Raw genomic sequence first — 18,771 nt, forward strand, 5'->3', positions numbered from 1 at the left:
AAAAATGTTTTTGATATAGGTTAATAAAATAATATCCTACATAATTTCAAAAGCCGCTACAATATACATTTAAAAAAATAATAAGGCCAAGCGTATATGAAAAGTCGCCGTTCTTCTTTGAAAATAAAATAAGCTATATTTTTTATGTTAAACGGTTTTATTGTAAGGTAGCAGTCATCACACCACTCTCCTCAGCAATTTACGGTATTGATAAGATAATTGATATATAAACGGTAATAAAATAAACACATAAATGCATATTTAGTACAAAATAAATGAAACAAATATAATAGTAATATATAGATAAAACTAAATTAATTCCGCAGATGTTGTCTTAAATAGAATTATGTGACTTTATATTTAAATGTCTGCCTATATGTTTGTATGTTGTTGTTCATAAGTTTTTTTTAGTTTACCAGGAAGGGCGTTCCAGATACGCGCAGCATGGATGGCAAAAGAATTAGAAAGGAAACCTGAATGGTGTAGAGGATAGGATAGAGTAAGAGAATCTAAAGATCGTAGCTGATGCTCGTGGGAATCACACAAATATTGATATATTGTTTTAAATAACTCGGAGAAACAGGATCAAAGATAATAGAGTGAAGAATATTGAGTGATCACCTGCGCGGACATCTTCAAGAACTTTCAGCAAGGGCGTCGTGGTGCTATGTCCAGCACGAAAGCCAGATTGAAAGGGACTGAGGAGATTGTAATTATAGATGAAAGAGGAAACTTGTTTATGAACAGTGGTTTCGAGAATTTTTGAAAGAAAGGGGAGAATAGATATAGGTCTAAATTGGTGAAGAATGCAGGGGTTATTTACTTTAGGAAGAGGGACTATGAAAGCTTTACGCCAAACTGCAGCAAAAAACCCCGCATTCAAAGAAAAGTTGATGATGTGAGTAAGAGTAGACAAAAGAAATGATAATATAGGCACAATCATTGACCTATTCACGTCATCACAGCCAACTGCTTTGGATTGGATAGAAGATACGGTCTTCGAAATCTCGTCATAAGTAACTGGAGTAAAAGAAAAGAAGTCAGTGTCTGGAGAAGCCATGGAAGAAATTTCAGAAATAGTAAGGGCCTTAACAGAGGAACAGAGAGAAGAAGAGGAAGAAAAATGGAGATTCAGTTCATTAAGCGGAAAAGAAGTGAGATCAGATTTAAGGTGAGGTTTACCAACACCTAAGGTGTTTAAAACTACCATATTTCCGCGGAAGAGTTGTTATTAACCTGATCGTAGAAATATTTACGCTTAGCTGCTCTCCCCATCTGATTACAGCGGTTACGTGCGGCCTTGTAGTGACACCAATTCTCATCACACCTGTCGCGCTTGAATATTCTGAAGGCTTTATCACGCTGTGACATGGCCATTCGAACTCCACGTGTGATCCAGGGAGCCGGTGGACGCTTCAATTTATGAGGCTTCAGCGGCGCATGAATATCATACAGCTTCAGAATGATATTATTTAAGTTAGATTTTTTTTCATCAACTGTAGCAGCAGCAACCACTGGAGACCAATCAATATTGGCAGCATCCACAGCAAATGCATCCAGATCGATACCCGCGAAGCTGCGCATCCAGACAATCTGAGGAGTAACTCTTGGAGGACGCAATTTGTAAGTCAAGTCATGCTTTGAAAACCCGGAGGCTGGTATTTGTCCATGCTTAAGTACAAGTGAAGGAGATGAAGTAATAATTAAGTCTAGCAAAGTGTTGGAAGTGTCTAAATTATGTTGAGTAGGCAAGGAAGGAAGAACACAAAGATTAACAGAAGAGAGGATATTTTTAAGTATTATACTACGGTGCGTATTATTCATTAAATCTGTGTTAAAATCGCCTATGATTATGTGATGTGAGAAGTCCGAACATAGCTGCTCTAATACCTGCTCAGGTTTGGAGAAGTAGTCAATAGCTACTAGGAGAGGTCAGTAAACGACCCCGAGTACGGCTTTGGTCCGACCTACACTGATTTCCAAGAAAAGATACTCAGCTGTGGCAGAATACAAGGAAGGAGAGGAAGTTATAACATTAAAAGGAATGTCATTGCGGAGGTAAATTGCTACACCACCTCCGCCTTTACCTGTTCGACCATTTCTAATTAGCTTGAAACTTGGAAGACAGAAAGAAGTAAAGTCAATGTTGGGCTTAAATCAGCTTTCAGATATTAAAATGGCGTGAATAAAGGAAGTTGAAGAGAAAGTATCTAGGTAATCAGTATAGTGAGAAGGGACACTTTGAGCATTTAGGTGGCAGACATTAAAAGATGCAGGGGATTTATCAAGCGAGTTCTGCAGCACATTACGTAAAGTCACAGGATCTCCAAAACTACCGTCGCTCAAGTCCGACATGCAACTTGAACTGCATGCAGAGTAAAATGATTCGTTATCACTCATCTGAGTTATATACTAAATAAAGTAAACAATGTATATATGTATAGGTGTAAACCTTGTATATTGAAATACTAAAATAATTAAAATAAATAAAAACGAAATAAAGATATATATAATAATTTAATATTTGTATATAAATAAATTAAATAATATAAAATAATAATATAGTTACAGCAGGTACGGCAAATACCAAGAACCGTATTTACTATCTCTGCCTGTCCTGCCGGTAGACTGAAAAGAATATAGTTGATAAACATTAGAACATAAACACAACATACAACAAAAAATAATAATAAAAAAAACAACTACAACAATCATACCCAGTAAAATTAAATTAATATAATAAGCACAATTTAACAATCCTGAACGAAATTAAGTAAAATATATTTAAAGAGAATGTAAAATAGTTGTAACAATTAATTTTACCACATTTATAATTGGGTACTTGACACTAATAACAATAAAATATGAAATATGATCGATATGATAGCTTATTAGTAAACATAAATTATGCAATATTTAGTTTAATTTTTAATACACTATAAGTATTTTTATTTCTAAAAAGAAATTTTCGATTTTTTATCTGTGGGTTGTAAATTCCAAAACGGGGACGGTGCTGCTTGAAATGTCATGTGACGTCACCACACGCATAATAAACAAGACAAATAATAATTATATCGTTTGTTGTTAGAGTTGGTTGAATTTATGTTGTGAACCGATATAAATCCACACTATATTAAAGTTGATAGCGTGTATCTGCTTAAAGAAGATATACAATGCAATAAATAAAAATGAATACAAAAACTTCCGCGAAATAACCTATGGAAATCACAAATAAACAACGTAAGTAAAATATTCTTTACATTTAATCATTTCGGACAGTTAAAACATTTCTTAGCCGACTTCCGAAAGAAGAAAGGTTATGTTTAAGTGATTATCAAGCATTTTTAAACTATACTTATATTGTTATGTGAACTGCTTTAAGGTTATTTATTGGTTATATTTATAATTTCAGATCCTCGCGACAGCATTATAGTGACGACGCTATAGGGTATGTGCAGTTTAAGAAGAAGGCAAGCTTGTGTTTCATGAAAAGTAAAAGTTGTCCTGAACACAAGGTACATCAAATGTCATGCACAGTGTCTATGATTGTATATGAAAAGGAAAGTATTAAATGGGATTACTGTCCTGCCTCCCAAGGATGCTGCAAACATGCCTACTGCATGATTTGCTGATATTAGTATTTTATTTGTTTATTTGGTTTATATGGTTCTATTGAGTACACACAGTAGAACTTTTGTATATATTTATCGTCATATGTTACAGTTACAATAATTACTACAGATCACCTCAAAGCATTCTGAAGCTGTTATTTCCTTCGTTATATTGAAGCCCTTGCTAAGCTGCTATTAGTGTCAAGTACCCAATTAATTTTAATCTCTCTCTGTCTTAAAACAAGGTCGCTCCCCTTTTCGTTTTTCAAGGGGGGTCGCTTGCCGGGCGGTTCGAGCTACTCTTGCCGCCTGCAACCCCGAAAGCCCCTTTTAGTCGCCCCTTACGACAGGCATCGGATACCGTAGCCCTATTCTGGTCCCGGAATTACAGGGACTAAGGTCGCTTACCTTATAGACTTCCCAAACTTTTATTTAATATTTTCACCTCCAAGTATGATATTTACCTTGTTCCTTTTTAACTTTTAATTAAGTAAAATTATAGAGCCCAATTGGGTACTTGACACTAATAACAATAAAATATGAAATATGATCGATATGATAGCTTATAAGTAAACATAAATTATGCAATATTTAGTTTAATTTTTAATACACTATAAGTATTTTTATTTCTAAAAATAAATTTTCGATTTTTTATCTGTGGGTTTTAAATTCCAAAACGGGGACGGTGCTGCTTGAAATGTCATGTGACGTCACCGCACGCATAATAAACAAGACAAATAATAATTATATCGTTTGCTGTTAGAGTTGGTTGAATTTATGTTGTGAACCGATATAAATCCACACTATATTAAAGTTGATAGCGTGTATCTGCTTAAAGAAGATATACAATGCAATAAATAAAAATGAATACAAAAACTTCCGCGAAATAACCTATGGAAATCACAAATAAACAACGTAAGTAAAATATTCTTTACATTTAATCATTTCGGACAGTTAAAACATTTCTTAGCCGACTTCCGATAGAAGAAAGGTTATGTTTAAGTGATTATCAAGCATTTTTAAACTATACTTATATTTTTATGTGAACTGCTTTAAGGTTATTTATTGGTTATATTTATAATTTCAGATTCTCGCGACAGCATTATAGTGACGACGCTATAGGGTATGTGCAGTTTAAGAAGAAGGCAAGCTTGTGTTTCATGAAAAGTAAAAGTTGTCCTGAACACAAGGTACATCAAATGTCATGCACAGTGTCTATGATTGTATATGAAAAGGAAAGTATTAAATGGGATTACTGTCCTGCCTCCCAAGGATGCTGCAAACATGCAGTAGCATTTTTAATGTGGAGTTGTAGAAGAAGTGAGGAACCAAAAGTTTCGAAAGTGTATAAACAGTAGTTCTTTACTTGCATAAACTACCCAAAAAGATGAAGGAAGGAAAACTACCATACAGTTGATGTTATTGGACTACAGATTTAATTATGAAAATGACAGTGATAAAAAAATATATTCAGTTGTTAAAGAAAATAATTTTACGAATTAAGAAAAGCATTAACGCAAGCAGCACACAAATTCAGCTTAGCAAGAGCTTCAATATAACGAAGGAAATAACAGCTTCAGAATGCTTTGAGGTGATCTGTAGTAATTATTGTAACTGTAACATATGACGATAAATATATACAAAAATTCTACTGTGTGTACTCAATAGAACCATATAAACCAAATAAACAAATAAAAGACTAATATTAGCAAATCATGTATTTTTAATTATACAGTCCTGTAAGTTAATCAGTGCACATGCACAAACAATAATAACACAGTCATGAAATATTTTAATTGTGTCCTATTAATTACAGAATGGGCCCGTAAAATAGAATTCTCATAGACGTCTTATAATTCTATTCTTATCATAGACATCTATATATTATATTAAATATATGAATACTTCCACTTGCTGTTTTGTTTTGATTACGTCCCGTTCCAATGATTTGGAATTGACGAATCATTCGAGAGTTACTAAATTTCTTCATTTTTCTCAATAATACATCTCTTACATAAATAGTATAAAATGACATTGTTTGCAAACAGAGGATTTAAACATATGAGAATCTGCAAGTTCTTTAACGTTTATGAGATTAGGGTTTAGGAACTAGTATAAGCAAATTTGTTAGGATATTTAGCGATCGTACTTGTACACATCGTCACTGCACACGCCTTGTAATTTGACATTCTTGCAATTGTACTAATAAATGTTAAATAATTCCCAAGATTTCCCCTGAAGTATGTGTTGCGTCGAAGTTTATTTCTATATTTTCAATGTGTTGACGTCACGCTACGAAATGACACTTGACCGCCTGTTTTGGCGTAACGTTCCGTTTACCGTAATAAAAATATGTTTTTTATTAATAAATAGCCCTTTTTTCGAAAAAATGATCAATGAAAGGCATATATAATACGTATATGAATTAATTAAAACAGTTTCCCAAAAAGTGTCAAGTAGCCAATTATGAAATAGTAGACGTAATGAAATCATAATGGTACAATATGTTAATAACACAACACATTATATGAGAATCGGAACGTAACAAACAGACATCATAAATACTATGAATAAATCTGACAGTTGACATGACACTTGACGTTCAGGTGTCAGTTGTCTTTGATAGATGCACGGATTTTGCAATTGTGACTTCGTTTTATAATGAAGATATAATACGAGACTTCGGGTAAACTTAAATTTATGGCTTTTTATAACACGGACCCAGATTAAGTAACCAAACAAGAATAACTATAATAATAATAACAATAATAATATAAATAAAGAAATAAGATAATAATAATAATAAGAATAAGAATATAAAGGTAAACAAACTAATGTGATTTAACAACCGAAGATAGAATGATAAGAAATAAAATTAAAGGAAGAGTAATAGTATAGTCGGCTTATTTTTTACGGGCAGCGCGTTTGGACTTTAACTGTTGGCCAATGTGGGCGGCAAGAACTGAAGATGGAGAGTGAGGCCTCGGTTGTCCTTCGGCATCGACATCGACGGCGCCGTCAGCCAGCTTGGCAAATATATTACCATCCATGGTCCAGCAATTTCGCATGCCTAGTTTCCTTCGAGCTTGAAGAAATAGTGATTGTCGCTGACTTGTGAGGAATTCCGATATCACAAATGAAGAACCTTTAAATGCAGCCTTTTTCTTCCACACTGCCGTACGACACGAAGAGTCAACAAACCGAACAAGTACTGGGCATGAACTGAAGTACTGGTACTTCCCATGAAGTGGACCAAACATGACTTTTGAAGTCATTGAATTCTTCATGAAGGCGATTCAATGTGATAGTACTTTTCGGCTCATTGGCTTTAAACTTGGATTCAAACTCGGAGAACTTCTTCATGAAAGTGGCTTCAATTGCATGTTGTGCCTCCAAGATAGTGTTTAAAGTGGCCATTATAATTGGAAATAGTTACTAAAAACGTTGCTAAGCAGAAAGTTGTGTGCAGTGGTGATGATGACTACCAGCAGGACTGTGCAGTGAACTTAAAGGTCTTGGAACACATGTACAGTTGAGATAACACTTGTAAGTAGATTTTATATGAAATACTTCCTAATGACACTAAAAGATTTACACAAAAGTCTGGAAATACTATTTTTAATAAATTTCTCAAGAGGAGCACAGTGTTTGCTTTTATCAATCTACCGCCCAAAAAACCGAGATTAATGTTGATGTTAAGTTGATTTATGTTTAAGAGCGGGTACCTACATCCGAATGAAGTTGTCAGTGTCATGGCGGGCGAGACGTCGTTCTTACACACAGCGACTCGCAAGTGATGGTCATTTGCAAACCAATTTGCTCTTAATCGTAATTTTCGTAATGTTTTAATATTTTTTGGTTATTGTTAATTGTAGCAGTACAGTGATCAGTGTAATCAGTGTAGTAGTACCGTGATCAGATTCTGTGAGACTTTTATTTTGGTAAATACCTGCATGTAAACGCTCACGCGATTTGAAGATGTCCGGACGACCTTCAGATACACCTAACCAGCTTGGAAATCCTCCGATATATATATTAACCACTTGCTTAAATGATGAAGAAAAACATCTTGAGGAAACATGCATACCTGAGAAATTATAAAAAAAAAGTTTTCAAAGGTATGTAAAGTCTACTAATTTGCACTTGGCCAGCTCGGTGGACTATGACCTAATCATTCACGTCCTGAGAGGACACGCGTTCTCAACAGTGAGCCAGTGATGGGTTGATGACGACAATGATGATATTCATAGATGTTCATAAAGATACAATTTGAGAGAGGCGCGTGTCTGGAATTCGACCCTCCGACCCCTCGATCGAGAGACAAGTTTCAATCACGAGGCTCTCACTGTGGGAGTATAAATCATGAAATATGATAAAAAAAAAACATTCATCGCAATTCCTTAAACACTTAATCTGCTGAAATTTCATTTATTGAATTTTATTTAATAGCTGAATAGCTTTTATTTAATAGCTAAATCTGTGCACTTAGAGAATCAATGTGTAAAACGCTTTTTATCTAAGTACTTATGCTAAACGTATTTATTGCATTTATGGACTCAAAGGTTCGTTTCTATTCGTAGATAAGACCACTCTTTGTCCCTGTAGTTCCGGGACTAGAATAGGGCTACGGTATCCCCTGCCTGTCGTAGGAGGCGACTAAAAGGGGGCTTCCGGGGTTGTGGACGGCAAGAGTGGGAGCTCGAACCGTCCAGCAAGCGACCCCGGGAAGGACGGCGGTATGTGTGGTCGCATACCGTCGTAAACATACATGGTGTGGGAGGAGCGAAAACTGCTCCCCCAGGGTAGAGCCCGTTGGGCATCGCGCTTGGAGGGCTCCGGTTGTGTTCCGTTGGAGATCCCGGAGTTCTCCAACAAGCGTTGAGGACGGCCACCGGGGGGGTTTTAGTGCGGTAAAAATCCCACATAACCCGGCGTCGCTCCCACGTCGTCGGGTACCTTTTGAAGGTTTCCCCCTCGAGATAAAAAAAAAAAAAGATAAGACCACCATTAAATTGATTGAGACCAAGATTAAAAGGGTTATCCGGCACATAATTAAATAAGATGATTTTTCGCTTTTAAACATCATGTAGGTATGTTTGCGATTTCTTAATCACAGTGGATAAGGGTAGGTCTGAAATATGGAAAATAATAATGGGTATACATGTTATCATTTTTTTTGTCGCTATGATAGTGCCTGCCCTTTTCGGTTTCGATAACTTTCGGGCTTTTCAAGATTGGGTGGAAAAAAAGTAGAAAGCACGGGGAATAAACCATACTGATAATGTAAAGCGCATTCAACTTAATAGTCAAATATTAACAATGTCAGATATATGTGGCAAAATGCCTTAACCTATAACAATAATCTTATTAATACGAGAAGTAAAATATTTAGATAATTTTCAATGTGTATTGCGCGGATGGAGGAGTTAAAGGTTAGGCATAGTTTCAGTTAATTACATAGGTATAATATAGGTACTACTAATAAACTTAATATTACTACTAGTCCGGTCAAGTTAGACATTGAAATAGCAAAAATTCCGGGAAAGCTGAATTTTCGTAGAGACCTTGGGTTTACCAGTACAAATAAAGTGTCAAAAGTCCCCATCGATCTGACATCGAAACGGGGTCAAACGTCAAAATTTTAGGTTTTTTGGATTTTTCTCAAAAACGGTAAGTTTTATCGAAAAATACCTCAGGCCTAAGTTGTAGCTCTTAAAATTCTCTATAAAATGGTGCTTATATTTTTTTCTCTAAAACCAACAATTATTCAGATATTGCGCTTGTAAGAATTACTAGTACACGATACGCACATATTTCCACACCACCTGTGAAATAGGATACTCAGCGCGTTTTTTTTAACGTGGTTTCCCTGGGAGGACTGTTCCACGAACCTTTATGATGTTATTTCCACCAACAAGACTTATTTAGGATGTAGTAATAGTATGAAGAATATTGATATTGGTTATTGAGTTCAACTGTCGTTCTAATTTCTTTGTTACTTTAATATATTTTTTTATAATATTGGAGAAGCAGACAAGCATGCAGTCCACCTTATGGTAAGTGCCTACTGCCGCCCATGGATATGTAAAATTAACCCCAGATAGGATAGATATTCCTACCTTTCCCGGCTTTCCCGGAATTTTAGCTATTTGACCACTATTTTTATGTCTAACTTGACCGGGCTATACGTTAAACAATATAAAACACATGATGTTAACTACGCTACTAACGAACGACGAACTAACACACAGAGGGTTTCGTTTTTCGTACCACCAAGGGAGACTGAAACGATTCCGTACATTTCTGGGCCCAAAGATAAAAAGAGTCCCTCACTGGAAATTCTATAGGTTTACACAATCTGAGAGCTGAGATAAACTGGTTTTAAAAACTAATTATTTTTATATTCAATGAAACATTTTTGTCAACTGATTTAAATCGATTAGAAATAAATAATAATATTTTAATTATTGGTTATTGGTGTTTTATTATGAGATTATATTGTATTATGATGCGTGTGTATGCTGCATTTATTTAAATAGAGTTCAAAGGTTTTCTTTTCCTTAAATGTCTAATCGATGCTATAACAACTAATCGATTACGTCATGACAAATATTTTTTTTACATTTCTCCACTTCCAGATTGAGAAATAAGCGTCCTTTTCATTTATTTCTCATCATAAGACCCATGGACATAAAACCATTGTGAAAGTCTAAACTGTCTACCTCTTACATTTCAATAAGTAAAGTGAACTGTTATAGACGGACAGATAATTGAGGTTTAGTTAGGGTTTCCTTTCTTCCCTTTGGGTAGAAAACCCTAATTGCTTTTGCTTAGTGGATTAAAGCTTATGTGTTCTATGTTACTCATTTTTATAACTCAAAAATTAATGCAGAGACGAAAACTACAAAAGTGGAATTTGTTTTCGAATTGTATATTGCAGTGGTGAGGTGCTGAGTTCCGGTTACAAGGTGGGTGAGGGGCCGAAGGGGTGGAGAGCAGATAAACATTCGACAGAGCCATCATTAAAATAAACAAACTGAAATTATTAATATTATTCATGTTATACCTGGGTTACTATCAAGAGAAAACAGAATGTAATTTTATATTTTGGTGAATGTCATATTATGTATTTAAACATGACTTGTGCTGTATAAGGGCTGATGCATATTGTGGCCAAAGAATAAGGTTGGCCATACAATGCGGAAACGCAGCCTTGTTGGGCCTCCCAAGAAGCAGTGATTTGTTTTATTTAAGTTTTTGTAATACGAAATTTTAAGTCAAGATAAGGACTAGGAATATTCACAAACCATTGAATTCAATCCAGTAGTTACGTTTCAGACAAACAGACAGACAAAAATGATAAAAATGCTAGAAATTGCTATTATTTACTTACTTATTCTCTATTATACTTATTCTCAGTTCACCTGATTACATTTCTTTGCAAATATATGCGATGTACAGACATGCGAAGCTTACATTCCAATTGAATTTGAAATACACATAACTTAAGGAAAATAAATAGAACATACCAGGTTCAATTTCAAAACACTATTTAAATATTACTTTTGTGTTGCTATCAAACACAATTATGAACTGTGGATCGTCCTTTATTAACTGTTCATTCATGTGATGCCCCTCGCCCTCGCGGGTTCCGGGTTCGAATTCCAGCCAGACTGATATCTGAATGATGAATTTCGACATTTGTTCTCGGTCTGGGTGTTTTTGTACTTGTCTATGTGTGTCCATAGTACCCACACTACAGGAAATACTAGTGTGAGGCTGTGATTGTAAAAAGTGTAAATCACGTTATTATTTTACTCGTATCAATTAGATTTAAATAATACGAGTAATATTATTTCCACAGTAAAAAGGAAACAAAGTTAAATAAAGCAGACATATGAAAAGACCTCCCACTGGGTAAACTTCTCAAAAAAAGCGACATAATCCTGGGAGTAACTCACTTCGCCAATTAGTATTATTTAAATATAAGTAGACTGAATTACAGATATAAACATATAATTTCCCGTTTAATTTTATAAGATAATAGAAATGTTCAATGGTCTATTAATGATCAATTACGGTGGCACCATTTTATTATTCGAGCGTATTGCAGTGAAAATTGGCTCATCCTTTTTCTCATCCAACTTCAAAAAGTAGGAGATTCTCAATTCGTCGGAACTTTTTTATTTGTTACGAGTATATCAATTAATTAATTTTATATGTTACTTTTTAATAGGTATTTTCGATTATTCATTTACCGTTTCCTGTAGATACAGGAAACGGTATTTCCTTTGTAGATACAAAGGCTTATAGGAGAGCGCTCTCCTGGCGCCGACTGGCGGGGGGTCGCGCTATCCAATGGAGCTTAAGGTCGTTGACCTCTCGGCGTCCGTAGCAACTATAGAGGTTCTAAGTGCTATTTTTGTACAAATCCCAGTACATATGCAATTTTAATTACATTTTTAAAAATAGGATATATTCGAAATGCTTGGAATAAACAAAAAAAAAATTATGATTCCATTAAAAAAATTGGGTTTTCCAGAAAATTAATTTTATTGAATTAGGTCACTATATAAAATCGGTTAACCTTTTTTTATAAAAAACTGGATTTCTAGGGAACAATTATAAAATTTACCCGAAGTTTTGGTTCCTAATAAAGTAGCGCACGCCCTACTTCGAGTTCATCGTGTTCGGGAAAGCCATCGCCCGGGTGGCAACCGACTAGTCCTACCGTATGTGTCGATGAGCTCGGAGGATCCGGGCTGCTGGAGCTCCGCGTAGCCCGCGAAAATTTAAATTCAAAAGTGTGAAAGTAAAGCAAATTAAGTGACATGGTAAAAATAGAGGTGCGGTCTAAAATAGTAGTGCGGAGTGTGTTTAAGTTATATATATTTTAGATGAATTTAAATTCAAAAGTGCGAAAGTAAAGCAAGTCAAGTTGCGCGGTAAAAATAGAAGTGCGTCTAAAATAGTAGTGCGGGTTAAAAATAGTAGTGCGGAGTGTGTTTAAGTTATATTTATTTTAGATAAATTTAAATTCAAAAGTGCGAAAGTAAAGCAAGTCAAGTTGCGCGGTAATAATAGAAGTGCGTCTAAAATAGTAGTGCGGAGTATATTAGGTTATTTTGTAAAGTTTTGGTGTAAGTGAGATAAAGTTGAGATAACTTTTTATTAATTTAGAAATGTATTTCGTTCTGTTCGCGTATTTAACATGGTAAATTTAAACTCATATCGTGTTTGTTGTACTATCTATTCTATCTGAAGCCTGCAACTTTTTCTAAGTTGTGATCGCTACCTCGAGAGTTGTATTGAGGATTGAGATTGGGTTGAATTATTGTAATTTACCCTTAAACAATTACTTGAAAGTAATGAAGATTTACGTACACGTCGATTAAGAATAACACTGCTATTGAAGATACTTCTAAAACTAAAGAAATATTCAAGATTTAGTTATGCCAGCAAATAAGTATTTTGGCTAATAGTCATTCTTCGCGAAACTTTATGAAGTTGAACTATATGATGTTCGTCTGGAGTTGAAGTCAGTTAAGCTAACAGCGTAAAATTCTATCAAGAGAGTTAATTAGAAAGCACAGTGACCTACTGAGAATGGAATCGATTATATATTGAAGATTCGCATCTGGTTGGCATTTCCACGAATCTTATGACTCGTGGAAGTGCCAAAAGTTGAAAAAAAATTGCTGTGCTGTCGACTCCGCGCTTGCTGTTCAAGTAAAAGCTGATACAGCGGTAAGTAAAAGATTACGAAGTAGGGTTTTAGCCTATTCATATATTGTTTTTATAACATTAAAGTAACAAAGGATCATATAGTCTACTGTTGGTGAGTGTCTATCGCCGCCCATGAGTAATTGTAATCAATGTGAGGTCGACCACAGGTGTCTTGCTACTCTTAGGACTATGTTCTAATGCATCAGAAAAGTACATCCCCCGTTCCACATTTTTCTCACGACACCACAGCAGCGCGATGGTGTCACTAAAGTTGAACCATAAAGGCTTTTACCACCTTCAAAGTTATAGTTATCGCCAACCTGCTAGTCCGCTCTGAAGTTGTTGCGAGCGGTATTCATACAATTTGCCATGGCGACGCGATTCATTTCTATATTCAGAGCGGACTAGCAGTTTTACGCGGACTATACCTGCACAAACTGCCGCGAAGTAGCTGCTTTATTTCAGAACTTACGAGAACGTACGTAGCCGTCATGGTTGAACTGGAAAACTATTGCGAGTCGGTAGATCAATCAGATTGTATGTTACTAATGAGCTATAGCGATCAATATTAACCAATTATCCAATTTCTAATTGAGGTGAACGTTCGTAAAGGTTATACAAGTTATCCTCGAGCACGTGCGGGGAAATTAATCGCTCCAAAGAAAACCTTACCTTTTTATATTTTACGGGTGTTCCGATTTCGCAACCCCTTTACGCTAATAAACTGCTGATTTGCCTTATAAAGGTTTTGTAAGTAAGTAAGTTATGTGAAATGATGTATGACGTAATGTAAAAGGTATAATTATTGGTTTCATATTTAAGTTTAATACGCTTATGTTTTATGTACTATTACAAATAAATATTTTTAGTTCAGTTTAACTCAGTTTTTCAAACTTACCAAAGTAAAATAATATTTGAAAATCAAATTGTAAATGCCTTTAAAATTACGAATAGCATTTTAGAAACTTTTTTAATTGGCAGGTTAAAGTATTCAAGGACAACTAAAAATGATAAAGGCTCGTTATAAAAGTAATTTTGAAAATATAAAATTAAAAATAACATTATGTTAAATATTTGCAATAAAATTTGCAATAAGATTTGCAGAAAAGATATAGAAAAATCCTTTATTTATTTTAAGTCAGTAATATTTGTTTATCGACAAGATTACATCTTATATCAAGTTAAATGTATACAGATTTCCATAGAATTTTACGACTGTTAGAAAAACATTAGTTTATATAGTATAAATTATGTACTTATATCTTGATATCTTGTAAAATTCGTATGGTTCGTCCGGGAGGGTATCACTGGCAAGTCTAGGCCCACTGACTATATACAATATAACATTATAAAGCAGTCATTTCCCCGTGGTAATGCGTCTGTAATTGACTTCAAGTAGAACCTCTGATCTATTATGGAGTTCGTTACAGATGTTCACGTGCGGCAGAGACCACGTGCTAAGTACCAACAAGTGAAACACATGTTCTTTATCTATTTAAATCTTATAGAGAAAAGGTTAATTGCAAGTGTTCCAGTAGGCCCTACAAGATCAGGATTCGGTGGCGCAACCGCTACCGTACTTATAAATCAAGGGGTACTAAAAAGATGCCATCAAAACGTTTGCCATCTTTACAGTATTATTTATTACATTGTAATAAATATCAAGTAAAGATGACCTAATATTCAAATAATGAAATAATAACATTCAATAATATATTATCACAGTAAATTAACTTATACTACTAACATTAACTAAGTTATAATTTATCGGAGGACGACATAAGGAATAGTGTCCTCCTTGGAAAATCCGATTCAAGGAAGTGGATCATTTATGGGTAAACACAGTTTTTTAACATGCTTTTATTAGCTTGGGTTGTATGTTTGTATGTGTGTATGTACGTAAAAGTAACGGAATCTTTGAACCCGATTTCTATCTACTTTAAACGTTCAGTTTAATTCAAAATGTTGAAAAATTAACTGAAACCGATGACAATACACGATTTTAATAATTTTGTATCATTGTCCTTATCAACATCCTCAGGATTAACGATTTTCGAGGCGAGAGAAAGCGCCTTATGGAGCGTTCAGGCACAGTTACTAGATTGATTTTTAGTTTTGAAAAATAATAATGTTATTTCCCTATAACTCAAATGTACTGAAACATATCTATAATGCCATCCTGTAGAATGATTTTTAGGATTCCGTACTCAAAGGATAGAACGAAACCCTCCGCTGTCTGTTCGTGAGTCACAGGGCTTTGTCTCTTAAACTGTAATAGATAGACACTTGATTTTTTACAGACGATGCATAATGATGGTCGCTATAACAACAAATACTAAAAATTAATGAAATAAATATAGTTCAAAAAACTAAAAAACACGCTTTTATGATAAAATCAACTAAATAGTAGAAAATATTTTTCAATCTAGGAATCAATTAAGGAACAGTAATTTGTATAATTGTGGAAAAAGTGTGGGGTGCTTTTCGAAAATTGATAAGTATCACCTAGTTCATTGTTTTTGGAAAATCATCCCTTAAGGTCATTATATGGGGGTTGGAATTTTATTTCAAACTCCGTTAATTCGGAAGCAAGGACTATAAAAAATTGCATTTGGCTTTCCTGTTGGAAATAATAGAACTTTTTTAACACTATTTATGGAAAATCTACCTTTAGAGGGTAAAATAGGGGTTGAAAGTTTGTTGGGAAGTCCGCAGATATTGAAACAAAGTCTATGAAAATTGATTTTCAGATTTCTAATTGAAAATAATAGAACACCTATTTTACAGTTTTTGGAAAATCAACCCTTAAGTTCGATTGTGTGGTTGTAAATATCTATATTTACAACCAGAAAGCAAAATACCAAATTTCATAGACTTTGCTTTAATATCTGCGGACTTTTAAGCGAAGATTCTACCCCTATTATACCCTCTTAAGGGTAGATTTTCCATAAATGGTGTTAAAAAAAGTTCTATTATTTCCAACCAGAAAGCCAGTTACCATTTTTTACAGTCCTTGCTTCCAAATTAACGGATTTTAAAAAAAAGTTCTATTCCCTATTAATCGAACTTAAGGGTTGATTTTCCAAAAACTGTAAAATAGGTGTTCTATTATTTTCAATTAGAAAGCTGAAAATCAATTTTCATAGACTTTGTTTCATGGACTTTCATGGACGGTTCCTATGGAATAGTGTAAATAATAATTATTGTATCCTACATGAAACTTATATTTTAAAGAAAGTTTCAGTCCACTAATTAGAGTTTTAGTGTATGTTTCTGAAGAAAGCTTGACCAATCTAGGTACACAGTGACGAAAAAAAAAGGTTTTATTTATTAAATATTAATGCTACTTTATCGTTAAAATTGTTAAATGTACAAAGGACAATGCCCATGAAAGTATGGACCTCCGTCCAGAGTTGCATCAAATTGAAACTTGTTGTAGATGATGTATAATTAACCAAATACTACCACCAATAATTATTTTTTAAATCAGCACCCGAGCTCTGAGGTTATTTACCGAAATGTTACATAACCTCAAAATCAAAAATATCCGACGATAGATTGATGGTCAATTTTAACTGATAGTAGGTACTATCGTATATATAGTCTACTATAATATAGTTCGACTAACATATTCCAGTAGTAGGTAAAAAACCTAAAATAATCCTAAAAACCTAAAATAATGAATTCCGAGTATAAAATACCGCCATTTTAATTTTTAAGAACAACAATCAACATTTCGTCTTATTTTATCTTAAATGGATTCCCCTGTTCACAGAAACTATTCTGATCGACAATATATGTAAAAAAATCAAAAAATAATTTTAATATTACTTTCATTTTGACGCATGAGAAAAATCAGTACCAAGAATGGGCATTCTCCTTTACGATTACAGTTATTTGTATGTCATATCATATTTTTTACGCGGGCCAAGCCGCGGGTTCTGCTAGTATTAAATATTTTCTATAATTCAACTTGCTGACCCGATGAATTTCGTACCCCTTATAATTAGGACTTGTAAAGTTAAACGCGCCGCTCCCGTCGGCCGCTGCCACCGAGCCCGACGGCCCGACGGCCGTATTGTCCCGCATTTAAAATCTTTAATGTCTGATAAACATTGTGAAGAAACCTGCATACCTGAGAGATCTTTAAAAGTCTTTTTCAAAGCTATGTGAAATCTACCAATACGCACTTAGCCATTGCAGTGGACTATGGCATAATCCTTCTCCTTCTAAGAAGAGACTTGTGCCCAGGAGTGCGACAGTAATTGGGTTGACAATTTAAAAACTTTAAGAAAATGTGCTTTGTTATTCGAGCAATAAAACAAAATTTTCGGGTACAGCCTTGCAACTCTGATCTCCTTTAGTATTCTTTAGTATTTCTTTCTCTTCTTTAGACTCCACACTAAGGCAATATTTATTTTTGAGCTAATCTGATACTTGATGCTGGGCAAAGCAACATTTCAACTAAACATATAAATAACGCGATGAGGTATTGCGTATAGAATTAATAGGTTCGTTTTGATGAGCACCATTCGTTTTGTGATGAAAATATTAGATCCCGTAACTTAGCATATTCGATTTTGTGCCTATGCCCCAGAAGCCGGAGGCTGTTGAATCGTGAAATGCGCCCGTCTGAGGGTCCGCCGATCTGATGGTTGTGGCCTAATCATTAAAATATGGGCCCGATTAGAACGTATGATTATTTTAGAGACTTAAATGGTCTAAAAAATGTACATTGTAGTGCGAAGCACTTATTCATATTAACGATCTTAAAAGTACCTACAGCATATGTCACTCATATTATTTTGAACTCTCATAAAAGGACTATAGAACAAAAAAAAATGTCCATCGTGTAAGCAAAACACAAAACTGGACGGATTTTGTGTATGCGTGGTCTATTTGTTGAGTGAATAGAAGTGTCTGAGCCGTTCACAGCACAGCGGTGCTCGAGAATCGAATACATTTTTGAGCAAAGTAATATCTGTCGGGGACTGGTCTAAAAAACGTTGAAACCTACCTACCAGTTTCCTATACCTGCTCTTGCTATATAAACGTTCGTAACATTTGATCATTACGCATTTGATTTGGATGCGTCTGGGTGTACGGATCGCTGTCTATTTCAATAGACTGCCCGAACCCTCCTTATGATTATCTTGACCAACTGACTATGATAACTAATTTTATTATTACTGGATTACTGATTGACATGTCACTTTTGATTCACGGAATTCGCCTATACCTAAATATCGAACGTGCGTGGTGTAAATTGTTTGTCCATAAGAGTGGGTTGCACCATGTAACTGTAACGTACATAAAAACTCTATCATAGCCCAATCAAGGATTAGCAATTCATAAGTCAGACCATTTTAGTTACGGTTAAAATGACGTCATAACTCTTAACCGATTGTTTTCGGTCCGTTCAAGTTATTATTTA

General features: G+C 34.6%; 2 long non-coding RNA genes across 2 annotated transcripts; both read left to right on the top strand.

Annotated features, from left to right (window-relative positions):
• The first annotated feature begins 2,902 nt into the window (after positions 1 to 2,902).
• On the top strand, positions 2,903 to 3,612 carry LOC140743156 (uncharacterized). The gene is made up of 2 exons (XR_012102392.1): positions 2,903 to 3,240; positions 3,413 to 3,612. It is a non-coding gene; the product is annotated as an uncharacterized LOC140743156 (long non-coding RNA).
• Positions 3,613 to 4,124: 512 nt separating this feature from the next.
• LOC140743157 (uncharacterized) lies at positions 4,125 to 4,898 on the top strand. The gene is made up of 2 exons (XR_012102393.1): positions 4,125 to 4,526; positions 4,699 to 4,898. It is a non-coding gene; the product is annotated as an uncharacterized LOC140743157 (long non-coding RNA).
• The last annotated feature ends 13,873 nt before the right edge of the window (positions 4,899 to 18,771 follow it).

The sequence above is a fragment of the Epargyreus clarus genome, unplaced genomic scaffold (assembly GCF_041222505.1).
Source record: "Epargyreus clarus isolate Ecla_fem2 unplaced genomic scaffold, WU_Ecla_fem_2.2 ptg000007l, whole genome shotgun sequence".
Lineage (NCBI taxonomy): Eukaryota > Metazoa > Arthropoda > Insecta > Lepidoptera > Hesperiidae > Epargyreus > Epargyreus clarus.